This window comes from Haematobia irritans, chromosome 1, assembly GCF_050003625.1.
Source record: "Haematobia irritans isolate KBUSLIRL chromosome 1, ASM5000362v1, whole genome shotgun sequence".
In the NCBI taxonomy this organism is placed as follows: domain Eukaryota; kingdom Metazoa; phylum Arthropoda; class Insecta; order Diptera; family Muscidae; genus Haematobia; species Haematobia irritans.
In genome coordinates this window covers 244,718,108-244,728,858 of record NC_134397.1, presented here as the reverse complement: position 1 = coordinate 244,728,858, position 10,751 = coordinate 244,718,108, and the positions used below count along the sequence as shown (strand labels likewise).

Sequence of the window (10,751 nt, the reverse complement as noted above, 5' to 3'; positions counted from 1 at the left end):
GACAAAACACTACCCTGAAATGCAACATTTATTTCTATAGAAAAAACCACATGGTTTTCAATACTACTTTGGACAACAAAGTTCGTAGAAGAAATACAAAAATGTGGAAATTTTTTAATAATCAATTGAAATCTCTTATAATAATTGGTAAGTAAAACTAAAACACGAAATGAAAACTTTAAGGAAGTCACTAAACTCAAATCTCTTTGCAGAAGACTAAAATATTTGGATGCTGGTTCTTGGACACATTAAGAGGCTGGCCGATGAACAATGGTAGTGGCTTATCGAGAAGAGAAAGTTTCCATAAATCAAAGTGCAACCAAACAAACTTGGTATTTATGCTTTTCCATATCAACAACTACTGGATGATAATTCGCATCACATCGATAGTTTAATTTACATCGCATCATCGGTTTAATTTGTTATTTTGTGAATTGAAATTGCTGGAAATTTATTCCAATTATCTGGTCATCAAGTTCCTGAAAATTGCCAGTATTTTAATAACAACAATTTTGTAACTCCAACGTTCTTAAGGAAATCACGAAGTACGTGGTCAGTTGGAAGAAATACAAATTGGTAAGTCAAAATAAAAAGTGAAATGAAAACATAATGGAAATCACAAAACTCGATTGTTTTGCAGAAAACTAAAATCATTGGATGGTATATTCTTGGAAGATGTTGGCCGATGAAAAACCAATGAAGGAAACAACAAAGAAAAGTTTTCAGAAAACTTACAAAGTGCAACCAACTAAAATAAAGTGCAACAATTCCTATATCAAGAACTTCTGGATGAAAATGTGTATTACATCAATTTACATCCCGTCATCAGGTTGATATTTAGTGATTTCCTCTTGCTGACACACAAGCCAGCAAGTTCCTCGATAGTAATTATTTCAAATTGCCAGCATATTAATTAATAGTTATTTGACACCAACATTATGGAGGAAATGGAATTATAAAGGGTGATTTGTTAAGAGCTTGATAACTTTTTTAAAAAAAAAACGCATAAAATTTGCAAAATCTCATCGGTTCTTTATTTGAAACGTTAGATTGGTCCATGACATTTACTTTTTGAAGATAATTTCATTTAAATGTTGACCGCGGCTGCGTCTTAGGTGGTCCATTCGGAAAGTCCAATTTTGGGCAACTTTTTCGAGCATTTCGGCCGGAATAGCCCGAATTTCTTCGGAAATGTTGTCTTCCAAAGCTGGAATAGTTGTTGGCTTATTTCTGTAGACTTTAGACTTGACGTAGCCCCACAAAAAATAGTCTAAAGGCGTCAAATCGCATGATCTTGGTGGCCAACTTACCGGTCCATTTCTTGAGATGAATTGTTCTCCGAAGTTTTCCCTCAAAATGGCCATAGAATCGCGAGCTGTGTGGCATGTAGCGCCATCTTGTTGAAACCACATGTCAACCAAGTTCAGTTCTTCCATTTTTGGCAACAAAAAGTTTGTTAGCATCGAACGATAGCGATCGCCATTCACCGTAACGTTGCGTCCAACAGCATCTTTGAAAAAATACGGTCCAATGATTCCACCAGCGTACAAACCACACCAAACAGTGCATTTTTCGGGATGCATGGGCAGTTCTTGAACGGCTTCTGGTTGCTTTTCACTCCAAATGCGGCAATTTTGCTTATTTACGTAGCCATTCAACCAGAAATGAGCCTCATCGCTGAACAAAATTTGTCGATAAAAAAGCGGATTTTCTGCCAACTTTTCTAGGGCCCATTCACTGAAAATTCGACGTTGTGGCAGATCGTTCGGTTTCAGTTCTTGCACGAGCTGTATTTTATACGGTTTTACACCAAGATCTTTGCGTAAAATCTTCCATGTGGTCGAATAACACAAACCCAATTGCTGCGACATTTCATTCATCGACATTTCACGGTCTTCAGCAACACTCTCAGAAACAGACGCAATATTCTCTTCTGTACGCACTGTACGCATTCGTGTGGTTGGTTTAATGTCCAATAAAGTAAACTGAGTGCGAAACTTGGTCACAATCGCATTAATTGTTTGCTCACTTGGTCGATTATGTAGACCATAAATCGGACGTAAAGCGCGAAACACATTTCGAACCGAACACTGATTTTGGTAATAAAATTCAATGATTTGCAAGCGTTGCTCGTTAGTAAGTCTATTCATGATGAGATGTCAAAGCATACTGAGCATCTTTCTCTTTGACACCATGTCTGAAATCCCACGTGATCTGTCAAATACTAATGCATGAAAATCCTAACCTCAAAAGAATCACCCTTTACATGTAAAAATGTTTAAGATATTTAAAGTTGTATTCATATTTTTATTTATTAATACGTTTAATAAGATAATTATATTTTGATCGGTATTATATTATTATTTTTATATATTATTAATGTTATTTTTAAGATTATTATATTTGTTAACGAAAAAAATAATAAAATTTACCAAATCCCTAGAAATTTAGTATTGACTTTCAGTTAGAACTAGGTTTGAATTTCATACAAATTGTGGTTTGAAAGTATTCGCAACAATGCTATTTTTTATTTTTCTCACTGTTGAAAACTGTTTGAGAAATTATTGAGTATCGATGTATTTCAATTTGAGGAGAACACTTGAGATATTATTGCTAATGTGTTGAATTTCACTGTTGAGGGTAATGTCTGTTTTTGTTGAGAACGCGATTTTCTCAACAATTTCTCAACTTGAATATTACCCTAATCCTTTGAAAAAATGTTTGAAAAATTGTTGAAATTTAGCATTTTTCAAACGTTTGTGTTTATTGGGTTAGTACTAAAGGTTGAGTTACATACCATGCGTTAATGCGTCCGTTGATTGAAGAGGTGAATTTTCTCTTTGAAAGCAACAGTTTTGTTGGAGTGCTTCAAACTGAAAAATATCAACCCTTCCATCAACGCACGGATTAACGCATGGTATGTAACTCAACCTTAAGTTCGTTTCTGCGAAAAACGAATACCTTCATATATCTCCGTAAATAGGGTCTCAAACCCAGGAATGTTAACCTATTTATTCAAAATAAAATGCCTGCCTTTTTTTCGTTCGAAAAATGCAGGGTTGTATAAATATGGTCCTAAAAAAGCTCAAAACAAAGATTTCGCATTTATTCCGCGCTAACGTTTTTTATATGGAGTATAACAATATTTCGTGCGAAAACGTGATCTTATTACTAGGCTTAAAGGTGGAATTATATACCATGCGGTCATGCGAGCGTACGTTATATGCTATTGTCAAAAAAGTTAAAATGTTGAAACTACTATTGTTTAAGTTATGCGCCGTCCAGACTATAAGTTTTTCCGGTCACGTCACATTTTAATACTAATTGAATATTGAATAAAACTTTCAAAAGACCGTTTTGTCATTTCAAAATTAAAGGTGGGTATTAAGTTCGAGTTTAGCTGCTAAAATCGTCATTTTTTCACGTTTACTTTCCTTTAGTAACCCATTTTAAGGAATACAAACTTTGTGAAAATTTGCTTTGGGCTATTCCCCATTTGCAACACATATGCCGTTTTTAGTGATTTAGTTTTCACTTTAAGGTAGGTACTATGTTCGGTTTCCGCAGCGAAATCCCATACAAAACCAAAAATGCGAAAAACTACCGAAATATTTTTTCGTTTGTGGTACTTTGTTTTTTTCGAGTTGAAAAACTGACATAAAGCGCATAGTCCCTAATTAGGTCGTGTTAAATCCTTCCATATGTTGAGATTAGTTAGTTTGAAAACATGGCGCCATTTGTAATGTGAATTAAGAAATAATTTATTTATTCAAATGATTTGTGTTAAATTATAATGCAAAAGTGGTTCGCGTTGTTATTTAAAATTGTTATATGATCGATTGACGAAATAAAAATAACATGGAGTGGTATTTTCGTAATAAACTAGCAACCACCATCTAGCCGCCCCCTACTACATGATTGAATAGAAATAATGTATATAACATGAAATTTATAGAAAAATGTTAACAAATAAAGCTCTATTTAGCGAAGTTCATTTTACAATCGATTCTTTTTACTGGGCATCGGGATAATAAACACAAATTATGCTGTCATTTCATGGTAAATATAAAGGAGGCAGTGCTATTGATGATGCAGTACTATGGTTGCAACGAATGGAATCACAAGAATAATTTGCTATGTTCCAAAAATAAAATTAGTTGTACTGAACAAAGCTATACCAAAAATAAATGGTAAATGTTTATGCCACATAAATAAAAAGTTATACCCTATACAGGGTTTTATAATTTAGTACATATGTTTGCAATACCCAGAAGGAGACGAGATAGACACATGGTGTCTTTGGCAAAAATGCTCAGGGTGGGTTCCTGAGTCGATATAGTCATGTCGGTCTGTCTGTGCACACATTTTTATAATCAAAGTCTAGATCGCAATTTAAACCCAATCGACTTCAAATTTGACACAATTATGTGTTTTGGATCAGTGTAGAACCCTATTGGAAGAAATCGGTTCAGAGTTAGATATAGCTCCCATATATATCGTTCGCCCGATATGTACCTATATGGGGCCAGAAGCCAAAGTTTTACACCAATTGGGTTGAAATTTTGCACTAGGAGAACAATTAGTAGTATAGTCTAGTGTGCCAAATTTTATTGAAATCGGTTCAGATTTGGATATAGCTCCCATATATATCATTCTTCCGATATGTTCCTGAGATTTATCCTGATTTGGTTGAAATTTTGCACTAGGATTACAATTAGCAGTAAAGTCAAGTGTGCTAAATTTTATTGAAATCGATTCAGATTTAAGTCCCGATTTTGACTTATATGATCACAGAAGCCATAGTTTTAGCGCAATTTGCTTAAAATTTTGCACTAGGAGAACAATTAGTTCAGATTTAGATATAGCTCCCATATATATCTTTCGCCCGATTTAGATTCATATGACCAAAGAGGCCAAGTTTTTACTCGAATTTTGTTGAAATTTTGTACAGGGGGTAGAATTAGCTTTGTTGCTATGCGTGCCAAATTTGGTTGAAATCGGTTCAGATTTAGATATAGCTCCCATATATATTTTTTCTGATTTCGAGAAAAATGATCAAAATACATTGTAAAATCGTCACTGTTAGTCGAAAAAATAACTCAAATTCAACTTTATTTCTAATAAATATCTTTCGCCATGGGGCGTTAACCGATTTAACCGACTTAAATTTTAAGTCAAAAATTTTCTAAGAAGTCTTAAATTTATTGTTTCAGATTTAAAAGTATGTATATGGGAACATAAACCTTTATATATATCACCCAACAAATTTGGAGGATTTCAGATGGTATCGAAAATGTAGATCACAAAGTGGTGCATATATAGTCGGCCCGCCCGACTTTCAACTTTTCTAACTTGTTTTTATTTAAATAGCAAAATAATTTTCATGTATTGCACTCATGCTTGCAATCATTTTGGACTGATGTTGATCAGTGCGATAGGCTGGAATGAAGCGATTTAATTTAATTGTTGCTTTTAAATTTCACATTCATTGTCCATATATCTTGCATTTTATCAATTCAATTTTATTACGTGACAGATAGTCTCTGGTATAGAACTCTAACATCCCTTTGTGACGAATTATAAGTCGGGAACAGTGACTTTGGCTTAGGAACTACCCTTGAACGTGAGTTATGGGCTTAAGTTTATTGAATTTGACTATGAACTTTACTTATACACTATACTTTCGTTTAACAAAAAATAATAAGGAAGTAACAATATCGTAAGACGAAGAAAAAATATATATGTGAGAAAAAAAACTAGATGAAAATTTATTGGGTATGGAGTGGTGGTATTAAGTATGAGAAATGGTATGGTTTGTATTTCCATGATGGCTGCACAAAATCCTTTCAAAGAGTTGTACAGACAGCCACCACATGTATGAGTTTTTGGGTAAATCAACAAGGCCTTTTACTTTAACATGGATTTTCGATGTATTGAAGCGGCATTGTTCTTTGCGTGCATGATAGGGAAATTCATTTCAAGTTCAAGTCCTAAACCTCCAATTTTCTCAATGGCATCATAAGCATTATCGGGCAAACCAACATTACAAGCTGAATCTGTTGTATCACAATCTAATAATTCCTGCTCGGAATATTGTTCCAGTTTATCAGTCCTGACATCATGCAAATCTTCGACATTGCCGGTAACACTAAAAGCCCAGCAAGAGCCACATTGACCTTTTCTCTCCAATCGAATTCTTTGGGCAATTCAATGTCTATAATTTCAGTTTTAGGGGTTAAAGCAGCATTACCCTCATCTCGTTGCCACATGCCGGTACGTTGTTTATATTCGGTACGGCACTACCACGCTCATTTGCATTCAAATTCTGTATGATTTTTAAATTTTGCTTGAAAATTCTCACACGCATTTGTCTTTCCATGGTGGTGTGATAACGACGATTTTAAGATATTCGACTTTATTCAAACTATGATGATTTTGTTCCTTATGAGTCTTCTTTTCGGCATATTCCAATGAACGAGTAGCGTTTTTCACCAATTGTTTTGTTGCTGAATTAAGTTTGTTGCTGAACGGATTGTCAATTGCTTCGGATGTAAAAGTTTGCATAACAAATTGACGGAATCCCTTTGGATTATTATTGTCCAGTGCTTTGTGAGATTTGGTTAAAACAATTCAAAAACTGGTAGAAAAACACTTCAAAAAATTATTATGAATGCGTGTATGTAAACAATCAGCTGCTGCGTATGTATACGTAAAAATATGACGTTTGGCGATGTTGTCAATTAAATTGCTGAGAAATAACGCAGAATAGTTCCAAAATAGCTGTTTTCTTCGTTCGAAATCTATTGTCAACACTCATTTTTCAACGCGAAAGAATGGTTAAGTGAAGTTTTTTTCGTGCCAACAAACATAGTACCCACCTTAAAGGTGGGTATTAAGTTCGAGTTTAGCCGCTAAAAACGTAATTTTTTCACGATTACTTTTCTTTAATAATCCGTTTTAAGGAATACAAACTTTGTGAAAATTTGCTTTGGGATTTTCCCCATCAAGTTATAATAAAATTTGCAACAAAAATGTATAATTTTATGCCTTTTTTACTGATTTACATTTCACTTTAGTGAAAAATATGACGATTTTAGCGGCTGAACTCGAACTTAATACCCACCTTTAAGGTGAGTAATAATCTTGCATTTTTAATATATGAAATGGTACAATTTGTAATAAACATTTACTGCTGCGATTATTTCTGACACTGACCACTTTGAATTTCATGTTTTTCGATAAATTAGTAACAATAAATTGCTATTGTGAATCGATGAAGCGTCACTTTATCAAAATACAATCTGGCAACATCGGCGCGACTTGCACTGATGAGATGTTCTGGATAGAACACCAGTGCAACGATGTTCTGGATAGCCCATACAAATGTTGCATCCAGTGCAAAAAGAAAACAGCCCTAGTGTTCGTGTCGAACATATCCCATATATTGTGCACATTATCAGTTAAGTCCGAAGGCATAATCGATACTGCTGCATGTTTATGGGATCGATAACACATTTACCGATTATTTAGTCATCGCCGACATGTCGTATCGATCCGACACACTGTAAGATTCTTTACAAACACCGACATTCCGTCAGTTATAACTGATAGTCTGTAAAACGCATAAATCGTTTCATTCTATTAAATTTTTTGGCTGACAATTTGAAATTATAACTGCCGATGCCTTAATAAAGAATTTATCAAAACAGCGCTTCGACCGCAACGTTATACCAAAGCTGCAGGCATTGTGCGACATCTATACGGTTGACATTTGTTGTTTTTGTACGAGAGAAATTTTCGTCCTCTTGTTTCCTTAATACTCTCTGCAAGGGCTACCAATAAAATTTTAAGAAAAATTGTCACTTTTTCCCGAAAAAATCGTCATAATCGGCACTTGCTTTTTAAAAATCATCAAAAATCGGGAATTTAAATAATATTAAAATAAAACATGTGTTTTGGTTAAAAGCGAAGGTATTCATTTCATATAAAGACACACAATTCTACTATATTTAGTATATTTTTGTATTACGCATTCTGAGTACGTCATAACCGAAAAGTACGCGAACACCATCCACTAACTATAATAACTTTGATCTGTAAAAAATGTGCCTACCAGAAATATTGATTATAGACTCTATAAAACATACTGATCGACTCGGAATCACCTCCTGTGTCGATATATTCGTATTCGTCCCTTCATCGATCGGTCTGTCTATGTATTGTACGCAGGATTCCGGTCGCAATTATTTTGATGAAACTTGGTTCAGTGTTTTTTTTTGGCACAAGGACGAACTCTATTGAATTTGGAAAAAATCGGATCAAATTTAGATATAGCCCGATTTCAACAAATATGGTCATATTGAGCCTATTTACTAACCGGTCGTCTTCAAATTTAATACAAGATAACTAAGCATCCTTAAAGTAAGCAAAATTTAATCGATATCGGTTCAGATTTCGAAATCGATTTTCCCAAATTTTTTAACGGAGTAAATATCGTCATTTTCGAGGCAAAAATCTGAAACTGCTATTTTTCGAGCCAAAAATCGTCAAAATGACGATAAATCGGCAAAATTAGCAGTCCCGCTCTCTGCCTATCTACTACATATCAGGGATGGAAAATTCAGTACTATAGTACTTTTTCGCCCTGGTCAGTACCTTTTGTGTGGACCGTTTTGAGCCGATATCAGATTTATGATAGTTTTGACAAAATATTTTAAGAAAGTCTTTAACAAATTTATTTGCTAATAGTCTTTTACAAATTTGACAAAACAGACAGGTTCATGCGGGAAATCTCGATTTTGTCATAGTCATAGTCAAATACACGATTTTATTAAATTTCAATACTGTTTTAGTCGACAAAAGCCTGTGATTCTATATTACGCTTCCACAAGAATAATTTCTAGATAAGAAGTTATCGATCGCGGTCGAAACATGAGACAAAAATAATCTACTAACATTTGGAGAAAATCTTTTCAAAAATTCCAAAAAAAAATATATTATTTTGCCAAATTGTTGTAAAAATTTTATTTCTACAGAAAATTTTGTCCATTTTTTTCTTTGGAAAATTTTGTCAAAATTTTATTTTATTTATTGTCAAAATGTTATTTTGTCAAAATTTTATTTCTATAGAAAATTATGTCAAAAATTTTTTTTTCTATAGAAAATTATGTCAACATTTTTATTTCTATAGAAAATTTTGACAAGATTTCATTTCTGATAAAAATATTGCCAAAATTTTATTTCTGATGAAAATTTTGTCAAAATTTTATTTCTATATACAATTCTATCAAAATTTTATATCTATAGAAAGTTTTGTCAAAATTTTATTTCGGTAGAAAATTTTGTCAAAATTTATTTTTATTTATCTACAGAAATTTTATGAAATACCATGAATTCTACCAATACAACAAACCATGATTACAATACTACTGTAGTCTTTGTAGGCGGATATAAAACTAAAAAAAATATTGAAATTTGAGGAGTTGACAAACTAAATTTTATTTTCTTTAAAATACAGTCTAAAGATGCTCTTGACAATAATATTCTAATGGAATTTTTGTTGAAATTGAGTGAAAAGTACCTTTTCGCTAACAACAAATACCTTTTTATACCCTCCACCATAGGATGGGGGGTATATTAACTTTGTCATTCCGTTTGTAACACATCGAAATATTGCTCTAAGACCCCATAAAGTATATATATTCTGGGTCGTGGTGAAATTCTGAGTCGATCTGAGAATGTCCGTCCGTCCGTCTGTTGAAATCACGCTAACTTCCGAACGAAAGAAGCTATCGACTTGAAACTTGGCACAAGTAGTTGTTATTGATGTAGTTCGGATGGTATTGCAAATGGGCCATATCGGTCCACTTTTAGGTATAGCCCCCATATAAACGAACCCCCAAATTTGGCTTGAGCCTGCTCTAAGAGAAGCAAATTTCATACGATCCGCCTGAAATTTTGTACATGGTGGCAGCATATGATCTCTAACAACCATGCAAAACTTGGTATACATCGGTTCATAATTATATATAGCCCCCATACCCTGCCAGCATTTCAAAGTTCCATTTCAACCTCATCGTTACCACAGACTCGTAAATGTCACTTCAACCATCATGAAAAGGTACATCAAAAAGTACATGCAAGTAATTTGCCATCCCTACTGTTAAAAAAGCCATTTTTTTGTGAAACGCCAAGCGCAACCAGCTTGTTATATTTTAATTAAATAAAAACGAAAATAAAGTTCTGAAAACATAGATTATACGCTTAAAATTGTGAAAGGTATATTGGTGAACAATTTGGTGATTTTCCAAATGGAATAAAGTGATTGTTTTTCAGATATTTTACAGACACGCTGCCTCCATGGAATAAAAACACTGGTTGATAGGCGCAGCAACATGTAACTCGCTACTTGTAACTCAACATCATCATTAATGCCAAAAATTATGTTAAATGTAATGTGATAGTGGTATAAATGTTATATTTTTAAGAATTTGTAAATGTTTAATCAAATCAATAAATATCTAAACAAACGTGTTTTACTCGACCACAATGATTCTTTTACAACTATCTTAAAATGCACTTTTTCTGATTGTTTGGAGGGTCCCTTATTGGCGTCGTTCTAAATTGATCTATAAAGGCACCTAATATTTGCACTCATGCGAAACATTTTTGTAGTAACTTGGCGTGGTACAACTTCTCAATAGTGACGGCGCTTTTCCGACGAGTTTTTGATGTCGTATATGATTGTTTTC

The 10,751-nt window shown here is 33.5% G+C and overlaps 1 long non-coding RNA gene and 1 pseudogene across 1 annotated transcript; one reads left to right on the top strand and one right to left on the bottom strand.

Annotated features, from left to right (window-relative positions):
• Positions 1-5,598: 5,598 nt before the first annotated feature.
• LOC142239863 (cathepsin F-like) lies at positions 5,599-6,686 on the bottom strand (annotated as a pseudogene).
• Positions 6,687-10,046: 3,360 nt separating this feature from the next.
• Positions 10,047-10,549, top strand: LOC142240183 (uncharacterized). Its single transcript, XR_012723195.1, has 2 exons — positions 10,047-10,278; positions 10,336-10,549. It is a non-coding gene; the product is annotated as an uncharacterized LOC142240183 (long non-coding RNA).
• The last annotated feature ends 202 nt before the right edge of the window (positions 10,550-10,751 follow it).